The sequence below is a fragment of the Phoenix dactylifera genome, chromosome 2 (genome assembly GCF_051530095.1).
Source record: "Phoenix dactylifera cultivar Ajwa chromosome 2, Ajwa_hap1_PhDact_Kaust_v1.1, whole genome shotgun sequence".
In the NCBI taxonomy this organism is placed as follows: domain Eukaryota; kingdom Viridiplantae; phylum Streptophyta; class Magnoliopsida; order Arecales; family Arecaceae; genus Phoenix; species Phoenix dactylifera.
The window spans coordinates 5,650,391-5,665,677 of NC_143191.1; positions in this window are offsets into that span (position 1 = coordinate 5,650,391).

Consider the following 15,287-nt stretch of genomic DNA (forward strand, 5'->3'; position numbering starts at 1 on the left):
ACTTTTAATAGTTTTTTTATGAATGAAAAATCTCACTAAAAAAGTCTAATAAGTTGTAATTAAGAATTCATATGATTAGTTGGTATGATCTGAAATATCTGAACAAAAGGGTACAAAAAGAAAAAAAAAATATCGTTCAGGTTTTCATTCGTAACCAATATATCAAACTCATTTAGCTGAACATTTAATAATAATAAAATAACTAATGGTGACAAATAAGAAACTATAGGAATACAACGTTATCCAAAACTACTATTTCTATAAGTAATACATCACTCATGCAGCACGCACAAATGAATTCAAAAGGAAAGGATAGCTAAAAATTATTAGTTATAACAAAAAAATTATTTTTTTATTTTAATATAAAACAATTATTTATGAATACAATAAAATTTATAACCACTTAGTTTTTTATTTTTTACTAAATTGGATGATTCATACGGTTCTAAAAGTCAAAAAAAATAATAAATTATAAAGTATCCAGATAACTGTCTTTTTATCAATCTATCGATGTCGACATTTTTATTGATAGAAGTAGGATAAATTTTTTCGAACCACACATATCTACAGAAAGTCGGATAGCACGGCTCATTAAGTGGTCTTACTCGCGGCTCATTATTTTAAAAACTTTATTTGAGTAAATCACATGGGGTGGCGGTGTTTTATCATTATTGTTATTTTTTAATTTTATTAACTGCACTTATATTCATTTTGTGTGATCTATTTTTTATAAAAGTAAAGGTCAAAGAATCCATCCTAGCGCCGGACCCTCGCGTACTGCTCCTTTGGAATGGGGTTTGGTGATGAGATCATTGAGATGTTGGTAGGGTGCCCTGCAGCAGCTATTTATTCTCATTGGGAGGAGTGCTCTGCCCCCACGCTGCTCGAGCTTTCCCACCCTAAGCTGTAGGTTTTTGACCCCTGCATTTTCTCCGCCTGCTCTTTTACTTAAACCACATGGTGAGGATTGGACGATTCATATTTAATGAATATAAATACATCTAATATAATTAGAAAATAGAACATCTCAGAGCTCTCGAGGCAGCTCTCCATCTCAAATCCATACGGTACTATCCATATGTTTGGTTATATAGGTGGCCATCTAACCTGTAGCCTCATTAGCTTCACGAAAAATATATTTGATCTGAAAGGTCATTTCATCTCTCATCATGGTCCAAATATCATAAGCAAAAGGTGGACAACATCTGCGCCTTTCGGACCCTCTAGGATGAGCCTTCCTCTTTCCGTATGTCTATTTCTAATGAGAAAAAATGGTAGGAAACGGGGTGGGGGGAAAATAAGCCAGAGTATACAAAGCATATGAGGGTGGGGAATAGATGCGGTGCAGAGCAGAACGAAAAAAGAAAAAAAAAGGAAAAAAAAGAGTAAAAGGCAATGTTAACAAGGAAGGCCGAGTGGAGCAAGCTTCGTGACGCACAATGAGACATGCGTCGTAGAACATGAACCGTATCTTTTTTTTTTTTTTTTTTCCCGTTCGGAGTCCCCAGGTGGTCTTATGGTGCTGAGGGGAGCGGTCAAGAACCACTGCACATAAGGCTGCAAATGGAACCGCTTAAATTCAAGGATTCCTAGAGCCAAATCAGATTCTAAGATTAGATCCATTCTATTTTTTTAGATCAAATCTAAATTTACTAAATTTCGATCCAATCCATCTTATTTAAAGTTTGAATAATTTTGAATTTTTAATCATACCATCCGTCCCGATCCGAACTTGTAAAATTATTTAGATTCGTGGGCCACAGCCTGCGGCGGTGCAAATATATCTGGGGGCATGCCTCGAGCCCCCATGGTTCTTGGCAGAGATGGTCATCTACTGAGGATTTTCTACATTTTTTGGCCACCTCCTCGCGGAGCCCGGACCGGAGTGTATTAGGTATTATGGCTGCCTATGTAGCCTATCATTGGATAGGAATGCCCGAGTCTTCGAGGACAGCAGAACGCTTCCAAGCCAGAGGCGGAGAGGGCACTTCTTCATACGGCAAAGGTTATCTGCTCTACCATATCATCATTCCTTGGGATGGCTACAAAAATCTGGGGGGCCCCTTTTGCTCCTGTAGCATCCAGGACCGTGCTGATCTCATGAGAGCCCCCACCCTCTAGTTTCCTCAAGATGAACTTTGACGGAAGCATTGGCGAGGGAGGGAGCACTGGGGGCGTGGGATACGTCATCCATGACCACACTGTCAAACTGATAGCGGCTGGAGGTTGGCGGATCTTTGACATGTCCATGGTATATGCTGATCTACTAGCCACATGGGAAGGGGTCACTTGTGCAAGGCGTATGGTGGGGGCGGATTACATTATCCTGGAGGGAGACTCGGCCACGATCATCGATTGGATCCAGAGTCGAAGATAGAGAGACGACTCTAGTCTGCTTCTCTGCAATATTCGCAAGCCTTTGGATGAGGATGCTCTTCTGAGGACATTACGTATCTACAGGGAGGCGAACAACACTGCTTACTAAGTGGCCTCCTTTGCGGCCCATCACTCTAGAGGCTTCACTTGGGTGGACCACGGATCGGTTCTTACTCCCTTATATCATCTTCTTTTTTTTGATTTTGTTACCTGCATTCACACCTATCGGGTGTGAGCCGCCGTTGTACCAAAAAAAAAAAAAGAAAATGGAAAGCGAGGACACGACTCATGAGGGTTTCGAGCCTTCGAGGTGGAGGCGAGAGAAAGGGACGACCGGATGAGCGAAGAAGCCACGAGGGATAAGGGACAGAGAGGGAGGTGGTCAAAGGCAGAGCTCCTCCGGCAATAGCGCTTAGGGTTCCAACAACGTAGTGACACTTAGGGTTCTTCTGTAACGCTCCCTACATTCCTCCTTTCAATTTTTTAGCTCGATTTTTTCATGTTTTCATGGCTTTTCATCCTAGATGGTCAGAAGGAGATTTTTGTCGAAAACACCTTGTTTTACTATGTGTTGTTTGCCTTTGAATGGGTTTTTCTGATGATCGGATGAAATGTGGGTCTATGATTCGGATTTCCTCTGCAGTTTCTTGTGGTTTCCAGAGATGTTGTTTGATGTCTGCTTTACTCTTGTCTGCTTTGATTCTGCAGTAATGTTCTTACAGAAAGATTGTATAAAGTAAATCCAGATAGATGGACAAGGCTAGATGGTTATGGTTATATTAATGTTTGATTTGTCTAGTCAAATGAATGTATTTGGTCCTTCGATGATAATCATAGCTGAATGTAATCCCTGCGCTAATGCTCTGACTGTTGTGTTACTTGAGTATAGTGAAAAGTTGTTGCAAAGGCTCTACTTTGGGTTCCTTAAGATCGCTTGTGCTTCTGGGGTTGATAAAATCCTTAATGCTTGTTGTGGACCATAATGTCTCTAAAATTTGATCGATCTTTGCTGGGTGAATCTGGTTCAATTTGAACTTTGTGCAGCTCATGATTGGAAGATTCAAATTGTGGTTTCTAAGGGATCATAAGTTTCATATGGTCATATATCATATGTTCTTGTCCAGTGGAATGGAAAAATATCATACCTCTTCCTGTGTGTGCTCCTATTGGTATGGTAATGGAAAAATATCATACCTTGCTATCTTATGCAATCCAAATTGATATCACAAGGTTTCACCCAATATGATGTCAGTAAATCAATCCCATCATAAGTTCTTTTACTACAAATATAAGATTTTTTTTTTCACAAAATAATTTTTGAACTCCAAGATCAACCCATAAAATGGCAATTGAGCTTGTCTATTATGCTATAGCAATTGAAAACTTCTGTTCTTTTCTTTTGAGAGGGATACAGTACCTGAAATTTTATTATCTTAGTCTCCATATATTGGCCAGCATATCAAGACATCTGAAAACATTTAATACAGAAAAAATTTGCAGAATCAAACAGTGATGAACAAGAAAAAATAAAAAGAAGAAAAAGCACATTTTGTTCTCGTGGATCATCTTGGTTTTGGGGCTCAAGGAGTTTTTTTATAATTGATGAGCCGGACCCGAACAAGCAAATCCGATTTGGATCAGAATAGGACTCGAATTTTTTGAGTTGGGATCGGTTCTACATGAACCCGATTCGAATGACTCATTGGGTCAAAAATTATAGTCGTGGACTCGACCCGATTTTCTATTAGATTGGGTCTGGATCCAAAATTAGTCCGGCTCATTTGTTCTCCTAACTGGTGGGACATACGGCTTTTTTTACATTTTTGTTCTTATAAATACTTGCTTCACTTTAATCTGAAAAATATTAGAAAAGAAAAAAGAAACTCTATTCTCTTCTGTTATAAAGGGGCAAAAAAAGCCTTCTGCTTTCTAGAATCTCTATGAAATTGGAGCAAGTTTTTGTTTTTTTGAAAAAAAATCAGCATTTTACAGGAGAAATTCGGTTCTTCTCTACTGCATTCAGAGATTTTTTTGGGTTTTAGATGTTGGTCTCAATTCAACAAAAAAAAAAAAGTTTAATATATGGTGGGACACCTAGAGCCTCCGCCTCCTTTTTTTTTTATTTTTTGCACTTATAAATACTTGCTTACGTTTAATCGGCAAGAAAAAAAAAAACTTGTCTTCTTCTGTTATGAAGAAAAAATGTTTTCTTCCTTCTAGAATCTCTATGAAGTTGGAACTTTTTTTTAAAAAAAAAAAATCGAAATTACAGGAGAAATATGCTTTTTCTCTGTTGCATTCGGAGGCTTTTTTTTTTTCTTTCTTTTAGTCGTCTTTGATTTCAATTCAACGGTAAAAAAAATTATTTTGTTGTATCATCAAACGGTTAAAAAAATCGATGCATCTCCAGGAGGATTGTCTAGAATGGGATCTCACCATTTCGGTGTAGATCCTGGAGAGAGCCATGAAGAAGGGAAAACAAGAGATGGAGGAAAAAATAGCCGAGGCAGAGGCTAAAAATCGTCTCATTTCGATGTAGATCCAAGAGTGAAAGCCAAGAAGAAGGAAAGAAAAAAAAGGAAAATAAAGAGGGAGGAAAAAAGCTTGAGACGGTGGCTTAGAAAGGGGCATAACCTTCGATTTTTGGAGGTTGCACTCACCATTGCTAGTGTGCACATTTTGAGAGAAAACACAAACATGACTATTGGAATTGGCTTTCTCATACACTAGTATTCATACTCTGTCATTAAAAAAAATAGAAACAAGAACAAAGTAGTGAGCCTCCAATAAGGATGCATATCGGGCTAGTTGGGCTAGGATATAAGTGGTTTCGAACTCAACTCAAGTTACTAGACTCCTGGGCCAAGCTCAGCTCAGCCTGTACTTAATCCAACGTGCATGGGCCCAAGCTAAACTAATGAAGGCATAAGCGGTATTCTCCAACTTTGTATATCTTGTTTCAACATCTTGGAGGACTTTGATGATATAATAGATCAGCTTTTGGAGTCCTTGAATCGGCACCAAGCTCATGGCGAGGGGAGAGATTGCCAAATCTACATAGAGCATCTCTCCTGCTTACGACTTAGAGAGAAGGGGTGGTGAGTCGAGGTATTGTTTAAGTTGGTTAGTGATATTCTGACACTCTTCCATTGAAAGTTCCTCGTCTCCTTCGGTGCTTTGAAGAAGGGAAGGCATCTTTCCACCGATCTTGATACAAATCTACTGGGAATAGCTATCCAATTAGCCAAATGCTGCACCTCCTTTATTATATTTGGCGGTGATATCTCAGATACAGCTCGGATCTTTTCTAGATTTGCCTCAATCCTGCATTGCGCCATGATAAATTCCAAGAATTTTTCTGAGGTAACTCCGAAAGTGCATTTGCTTGGATTGAGCTTCATGTGATACTTTCTCAGAGTTGTGAAGGCCTCTTCTAAGTCGGTGATGTCTGCTTGGCTTTCTAGCTTTTTACGAGCATGTCGTCTGCATAGACTTCCATATTTCTATCGATCTATTCTTTGAAAATTTTGTTAACCAACCACTGATAGGTCACCTCTGCATTCTTCAAGCCAAAAGGCATGACCCTATAGCAATAAAGAGCCTTGTCACTGGTAAAAGCGATCTTCTCCTCATCCTCGAAGGCCATTTAGATTTGATTATAGCCTGAGAAGACATCAAGTCAATGGCCGATGTCTAGAGGTTGCATCTACAAGCTAATCAATCCTTAGAAGACGAAAGCTATCCTTTGAGTATGCTATATTGAGATTGGCATAGTCAATGCGGACCCGCTATATTTCATTAGCTTTTTTCACCAAAGCGATGTTAGCTAGCCAATCAAGATATTTGACCTCATGGACGAAGTCAGCTTTCAAAAGCCGGTCAACTTCCTAGTTAATGATTTGTTGTCTTTCTAAGACAAAACTCCTCTTTTTCTGTCGCACAGGTCGGTTTGTCGGGTCCACGTTAAACCTGTGAACAATAACATCAGGACTTATACCTGACATATCAAAGACTGACCAGGCGAAGATATCTACATTGGCTTGAAGAAAGTTGGTGAATTGAGCTTGAGTCACCTCGTCCAACTGGGAATCTATCTGAATCGTTCGGCTCGCTTCACCTTTGTTGAGAGGAATGGAGATGAGGTCTACAGTTGGTTCTCTTCATTGCTCTTTTAGTTTGTCTCAAACATCTAGACCTTCTATGGGGAGCACCTCGACGGGCTTTTTTTCCTTTGAGTGTGACCATATAGCATTGATGAGCTAATGCTCAGTCACCTCGGACTTCACCAACTTCATTTTTTTGTGGAGAACCTCATCAACGAATGATAAGTCGATCCAACAACTCGAAAGGTGTTCATACTAGGCCAACCTAAAATTGCATTATACATAGAGGGGACTTTGATCACCAGGAAGTCCAACTTCATGGTTGCCTGTCGTGTCTTCCCGACTAGCAGTGACTGGAAGATTAATTACGTCTTCTACAAATACAAGGTCCCCCAGAAAAACCGACGAGAGGAGAATTAATTCTCCTCAACCGATCCACAAGTAAAAACAATATATCAGTCGAGCTTCTATATCAACTAAAATCCTTATTTCATTATTCGTGATGGAAAGAGAGATTACAACAACATCATCATGCGGAGCTTGAACTCCTTCCAGGCTGTTGTTGGAAAAGGAGATGACATCCCTAATCCTTTATCTCTGTAATGTTGTATGCCCTGCTCAGCCATCGTAACCACGACTTCTCGATGAGCAGGCATCTCCAACCACATAGGGCCTTCAAAAATGGTGTTGATTACTTCCATTGTTGGTCGATTATCGTGTGGCTCCTAGAAAAGATGCTGCTGATCTAGGTTGGCTTCCTCCCATTCTCATCAGTCGTTAATATAACGTCTGAGGTGCCCACGTCGGATGAGAGCTTCAATAGACGCTCCTCGGTGTCATGGCCATGGTCCCAATGAAACTTATAGTACTTTTTATCTCTTCTATTTGCTGGCACCTTTTTTTTTTTTTTTTTGCTAAAAACGGTGATTCATACTACACGGGTACGAATGCACCTAGAAGAGTCAGCATACAAAATGTTCCGAAATGCACCGGGCAAATCATCCTCACCAACCCATAGGGAGCCGCCTGAATGGCTCGCAACATACGCCGCCACCCAGTCCGCCGCCCCATTGGCCTCTCGGTATACATGCACAGCTCGCCATAGTACCCCCTCCCTCAGCATCAACCATATATCCCGGAGCAATGGATGAACTCCCCTCTCGTTGAGAGAGCCCTTCCGGATCCAGCTGATCACCGTGGCCGAGTCTCCCTCCAAGATGATGGAGCTCGCCCGAAGGACAAGTCGCGCAAATCGCAACCCCATCCAAGCCGCACGCAGCTCTGCCCCTGGTACCGAGCTGTCGAAGATCTGACAGCCTCCAGCTGCCACCATGCTGGACCCTGGGCTCCTGATGACGAACCCGGCTCCACCCCTCCTACCACCCTCCTGGACTGAACCATCAAAATTAACCTAGAGGAAGCTCGGGGGTGGGGGCTCCCGGTGAAAAACACCACATGAGGAGCTGCCGAAGCAGAGTGAGAGCCCCAGGTGTCCCGAACTATCAAAGGTCCATGGTCCATGTCTGCGTGGAAAAAGTCCGCAGCCTGTGCTCGGGCCCGCTCCAACACAAACCACGGGGACAGACTGATATCATCAAAAATACGGTCGTTCCTGGCCAACCAAACCTGATAAGCTATGCATGACGCTCTGATGGCTGCAAAGCGCATCTGTGGGGATCTAGACCAGCTCCGAACCTCCTCCAGGAAGCACTCCCTCCGGCTCCAAGCGTCCGCTGGTAATCCTGACAGTCTCCAAGTCTTCCTCGCCCGACCACACTGAAAGAGAACATGATCCACTGACTCCTCCACCTCACAGAGCGTACACAGGGGGGAAATGCCAACACCCCGTCGGCTCAGCTCTGAACTAGTCGGCAGTCGGTCCCAGGCCACCTTCCAGAGGAATAGTGCAACCCTCTGGTGTAGACCAAACCTCCATACCCAAGCACAGTCCCTACCCAGCTCAGACTCCTGCAGAAGCACCCGAGCAACATCACCCACTCTAACTCTGGTCCTGCATGTAGTGCTCCAGACCCTGACATCTGGACCTGCCGATCCAGGAACGGGAAGAGCCCGAACCCGCTCCGCTAAGTGCTCCCCAAATAACTGGCCCAGTCTGTCCTCGTCCCACTCCATCACCCCTGGCACGAGGAGATCACATACCCGGAGCCCCGCAGCCCTCTCACCTCTGATCATCGTCGGCCACAAGCTCAGCGGGAGGGCATCCACCCAGGGGTCCTCCATCACATCAATAGTCCGACCGTCACCAATCAGCCACCTGGAGTGTGCCTGAGCCATAGGCAGATATCTCCCAACCTCCCGCCACATGAATGAACACCTCCGACTACCCGCCACCTGGCCCACAAGGCCTGCTCGACCATATCTCGCCATCATGACCTGACTCCATAGACCCTGTGGCTCCAGCACAAACTGCACCGCCTGCCTCGCCAGGAGTGCCTCTCGCCTCGCCAGGAGTGACTGTACCCCCAGGCCACCCTCGCTCAGAGGCAGACAAACTCTCTCCCAGGCTACCAGATGCACCCCGTGGCCCCTCCCCAAGGAGCCCCACAAGAAGCTACGAATAAGCCGCTCAATCCCCACCAGCACCGTCTTCGGCACAACTGTGTGAGCCATAATGTAAACCGGCATAGAACAGAGCACTGACCTGACCAGCGTCAGCCTGCCCATCATAGAAAGCGATGAGGCCCTCCAGCCCTCAAGCCTACTCTGAACTCTCTGCACCAATGAGGAGCACTCTGTCACCCGCAGCCTCTTCCCAGTAATCGGGACTCCAAGATAGACCAATGCCCCCTCCAGCTCTCGCATCCCCAATATCCCCCTGATCTCCCGTCGCACCCTCCGCTCCGTGCTCGGACTGAAATGTATAGACGACTTTTGTGGATTAATCCTCTGTCCAGATGCCGCACAGTACTCAGTCAACACTCTCTGAAGGGTCCGGACATCCCTCGCTCTCGCCCTAGCAAGCAGCAAGCAATCGTCTGCAAACAACAAGTGAGAAATGGGCCGGGCACCAGGGGCTGGACTATAGGCAGCCAACCCCTGGTCCACGCAAGCTACATGTAGGCAACGAGACAGTACATCAGAGCAAATAATGAACAGGTATGGGGACAGAGGACATCCCTGGCGAAGCCCCATAGTGGCTCGAAAGAAGGGGGATGGAGTACCATTGACTAAGATGGAGAAGCTAGGCCCTTGCACACAGCCAAGGACCCAGTCAATCCAAGTCTGATGGAATCCAAAGCTCTCCAAAGCACGCCTGAGGAAGTCCCAGCGGATCCGATCATAAGCACGCTCTATATCCAATTTCACAGCCATCAAACACCGCCTCCTAGAAGCACGCTTCAAGTCTCCCATCATCTCCTGTGCTAGCAAGATATTATCCGATATACTCCGTCCCCCCACAAACGCCCCCTGCTCCATACTAATCATGCTAGGCAACAAGGCCCTCATTCTCCCAACCATGATCTTCGCTACTACCTTGTACAGAGTAGTACACAAACTAATGGGCCTATAGTGGCCCGGCTCCGCCGCATCCTGACGCTTCGGAATCAGGGTGATATAAGTGACCTGCCAGTCCTCTGCCATCATCGCTCGAGAGAAGTATAACTGCACTGCCTCCACCACTGACCTCCTAATGATACTCCAATACCTCCGAAAGAAGAAGGGCGAAAATCCATCCGGACCTGGTGCCTTGTCCTCCCCCAGGGCCCAAACTGCCTCCTGCACTTCTCTATCTAACACTGGCTGGATTAATGCTGCATTTTCTGACTCCTCAACCCAGACTGCCGGCCTGGGAAGCTGATCCATCACATAGGGCCCCTCTACCTCCGTCCACCTGGATCTGAAAAACTCAAACAGAGCCTGTCTCACTGCACTGTCCTCCACCACCCGCTGTCCTGCCCCCACCCTCAACGACCGAATCATATTCCTTTGCCTTCTAATAACCGTCGATCGATGGAAGAAGCTAGTGTTCCTATCACCCTCCTTGACCCACTGGACCCTCGACTTCTGCCGCCAAATTGTCTCCTGCTGATGCAGCAAGGAATGATGTGACGCCAAATAGCGTCGCAAGTCCGCCATCTCACCTTCCTCCAGCTCCCCCTCACGGTCCTCCCTCCCCTGAAAATCTGCAATCTTACCCTCCACCTCCTCTAGTCTCCTGAATATGTTACCCACTACCTCCCTATTCCATCTGCGAAGACGGCGCTTGGTGAGCTCCAATCTCCGCGACACCCTCTGCATAGCATCTCCCTGTACTGGTAAGCCCCAAGCCTCTCTAACTATTCTCCAAGATTGGGGATAAGACAACCACAATTTCTCAAAGCGAAAAGGACTATGATAACTAGAACTTGAAGCTGTAGAGATCAAAAGAGGACAATGATCTGATGCAATCCGAGCAAGGTGACTAACCTGGTAGGAGGGGAACCGCTGAATCCAGTCCGGGGAGGCAATGGCCCTGTCAAGCCGCTCCCATACTCTCGATCGTCCAGTTTGATTGTTACACCATGTGAATTGCGGTCCGGCAAACCCAAGATCCACTAAACCAGACGCATCCAGAAACTCTCGAAACTCCCTCCTGTCCACTGAATCAGAATAGACTCTGCCTCCTCGTTTCTCAGAGGGGCCAAGGATGCAGTTGAAGTCACCCACTACCATAGTCGGCACCCCCTGGGCCAACAAGCATGTCAACTCACCCCAGAGGACTCTCCTGGTACGGTAATCAGTACTGGCATAGACCCCACATAGGACCCATGGGGGTTCATTCGGTTCCGAGATGACCATCACAACCTGCTGCTGGCAATTGCAAAAGACATCAATTGAAGCCACTCCACGCCTCCACAGCATCACAATACCTCCGGACAAGCCCTGAGACTCGATCACAAAGGACTCCCAATCAACAGCCAACCTCCGCAACACCCGGTGCAGCCCTTCTCCAGAAATTCGTGTTTCACAGATAAAACAAACCTCGGGACAGTTAAGTTGAACTAATCTCTTGAACGTCGTCAAGAAAGAAGGCTTGGCCGCCCCCCTACAGTTCCAAGCTAGGATTTTCATTTATCAATATGGTTTAAGGATGAGGCTCGCCCCTGACTTGGACTAACCTCACTCTGTGAACCCCTTGTGTCTTCCACGAGCTTCATCCCACCACCCTGAATCACAGTGCGCAGCAAGTCCACCACCATTCCGTGGGTATGAATAGGGGAACCAGAGCCCTGACCGGAGCTGCTTGGAATGCCTCTCATCACCACCTTCGCTGGTACACCAAGGGGGGCCTCCATCGGCACAGAGAAAACCACTTCACCCATAGCTGACAACCCCTCTGTTAATAGACCCGCGGTTGCTCCACTCTGCACTGCCGGTGCCGACAGCCCCTCCATCGACCCAACCTCCAGGGTCTTCCCTGTAGCCGGTGTCTTCTCGCCGCCACCAGCCACAGCCTCCCTCGGCTGAGGAACCGATTCCACCACCACCGGCCCGGAGCTGCTCGACGTAGAGGCGACCGCCGCTGACCCCGTAGCTTCCGCAGCTACAGAGCCACCCTTCGTGGCCGGCCGGCTTGGGGGCCTCACCGGCGGCAAGGAGGCACTCCGGAAGTGCCTTCTTCTTTCCTCCCTTCGTCGGAACCTCGGATCGTCGAAGGAAGACGACGACATTGACCGAGGGAGATGATCCGGAGCATTCCGTCGCGCCCCCGGGTCCCTGGACGACTTGGGCGGGCTGCGACACCGCTTCATTGGGCTTGGCCCCTTTCCACGGGCCAACCCAATTGCACTAGCCTGGCCCGCTCTCGCCTGACCCAATCCATCCTTAAGTTTCGCTGATGGGCCTGGATCGGGCCCGACCGCCTCGACCCGCCTAGGTTCCGCCCGGCCCATTAGATTAGACTCCGAGTTCAACCCGGACTCCGGTCCGATTAGAGTTGGCTCAGTGACCATCCCCACGCCCGCCGCTTCCTTCTCTTCCTTCTCCGGCGATCTCCTCCTCGCTACCTTGGTTGGCTTTTGCCAACCATCCGTATCCGTGGGCGACTCGGGGAGGGCCTTCGCAGCTGAAGGGGACCTTGGCCCCGACCCGGAAGCCTCCTGCACCGGCGTACTGTCGACCTCCGGCACCACGGCCTGCTTCCCTTTCGCCTTGTTCCCCTTCGGCTGCCACAATTTTGATGTAGACAGCCAGGGGCCGAAGGGCAGCCGGCTACCCAGCCTGGCCCCCTCCATCAACTCCGCCTCTTGATCCTGGGGAAAAGACTCTCCCTGTTCGCCGGACACCGCCGGATCTGTGGGAGGAAACGGGCAAGCACCCTCACCGTGCCCCAGCCTGGCACACCTATAGCAGAAACCAGGCAGATTCTCATAGCGAAAAGCCTGCCAATGAGAATCTGCACCAACCTGGATGAAAGTCCCTGGCCGGAATGGTTCGCCGACATCCATTTCAACCTTAACACGGGCAAACCCCATTTTCCGGCCTTGGTCGGTGACCTTGTCCAGCGCCAGAGGCCGGCCTGCCTTCTCCGCAATGCTCCAGATCAGTTCCTTCCTCCAATATTCCATCGGCAAGCTCGGAAGCCGTAGCCAGATAACCGCCCGCCTCAGCCTATTGGCCCCCGGCACGAAATTAGGCTTCCATCGCTCCATCGCCATGAGTTGCCCTGCCACCAGCCAGGGACCGGCCTCCATGGCAGCCTCCCGATCCTTCTCGCACCGAAACCGGAAGGCAAACGTCTCTTCCGCCATCGTGAAGTCCTCGACGTCGTAGTCGAGTTTCCCTACCGTCCGAAGCTCTCGGCTGATCCATTCCACCGGAACCCGGCGCCCCAGGCTACGCATGATAACCGCGGTATCACGCCAAGCCGCCCTAGCCAGCTCCATCTTCTCCGACGGGATGTCCACCGCGTCTGTGAACCGCCGTTTCAGGCTCTCCAGCTCCGCAGGTGAGATTTGATGGTTGGACCAGCTCGGCATCTTCGAGTGACCCTTCGCCACATCCGCCCAGGACCGGTTCTTCTCACCGGCACGCGGCTGTTGATGCGCCCCCTTATCACCCCTGCCCGTTCCTGGCTTCTCCGGACCGGGAATCCCTGTCGCCATCCTCCCAAGGATGGGAAGCAGCACCAGCGGAAGTGCTGGGAGGAACCCCGACCCCCCCCCCCCCTTCCCTCCCTCTCTGTCACTCACCAGGTGTTTGGGGAAATTCCCCACCCACCGCACGAAAATTAGCGCACTAGGCACGCATCCCAAGTCACTCCCTCTCTCTCCTCTTTTCTCTCCCCTCCCTCTTTTTTCAGGAAATTGCTGGCACCTTCATTCTTCATAGTGGCTTCAAATATCATCATTCTTCAATCTCCATGAGGATCTGGGCCTTAGTGCATTGAGAGGAGTGTACCTCTCAATGGTGTTGATTACTCCGATTGTTGGTTGATTATCGTGTGGCTCCTAGAGAAGATGCTGTTGATCTGGGTTGGCTTCCTTCCATTCTCATCAGTCGTTAATATAACGTCTGAGATGCCCACGTCAGATGAGAGCTTCAATCTCATCCTTCAGTGATAGACGCTCCTTGGTGTCATGGCCATGGTCCCAATGAAACTTATAGTACTTTTTGTCTCTCATGTTTGCTAGCACCTTCATTCTTCATAGTGGCCACAAGTATCCACATTCTTTGAGGATCTGGGCCTTGGCGCATTGAGAGGAGTGTACCTCTCAAATTTTTAAGGTAGGCTCCTTGGACGGCATGAACTCTTTTCTTTTGTCAGTGTTTCTCCCTTAGCCCCTTTCTTTTAATCTTTACTCCTTTAGTTCCTTTTGCCGGGTTTATCCTCGGTTGGCTCTCGTTGAGATTCCATTGCCTTCTTAGCATTGGTATACTTTTTAGCACGACACAATAGCTTGGCGAAGTCCTTTAGGAACCTTTTCTCTAGAGAGAGAATATAATGGCTTTAATCCACTCTTCATAGCAGACATAGCGACCGATTGATCCAGATTGCGAACTTCCAAATGTAGCTATATTAAAATGGCTAACAAAATTTTTGAAGGACTCTCGTTCCCTCTGCATTATATCTAACAAAGCCTTGGAGCCTCCACGCTATCTCTTGGTACTAATGAAGCTCGTCGTGAATAATCAGCTGAGCTACTTGAGGGAATGAATCAAGCTTAGCTGGAGTCCAGAATACCAAAACCAAGTTGTCTTTCAAAGCATGTTTGGGAATGCTCGGCACAGCATGGTGTCGGTGGTGCCTTGAAGCATTATGAGGGAATTAAAGCTTTCGAAGTGATCCGTAGGATCCGAAGTATCGTCGTAGGACTCCAGATGAGGTTTTTTAAATCGAGGCGGGAGCAATTCCTCTATTATCTTCTACAATAAGAGAGGCCTCGAGGTAAAATCCAAATCATTTGCAAGCCCCAATGTCTGTCCTCTTAGGGCTTCAATCCACCCATCCATTTCCTTGATCTTTCGATCAAGGTCGGCCTCCTGCTTGAAAATCCGACTAGCGGGAGGAGGAATGACCTAGAGTAGAGTCTTTACTAGAGTGAGTGCAAACTCGTCTAATGCTCTATGGACGAGAATGGTGACTGTGAGTAATTGAAGCCGAGGCTAGATTCGGTTCATTTGGTTGCTGCTGGTTGGCAGTCATCTGTTGCAAGACTTGAATAGCTACTATCGGCATTTGCACTTGCTGCACGAGCAGATTAAACTGCTCATGTACAACATGCGCTGGTTGCCAAGGTGGGAGAACTTGATGAGGACTTTATCGGAAGATGTTTGATTTAGGATAAGCCTCTCGACGAGAAGTGC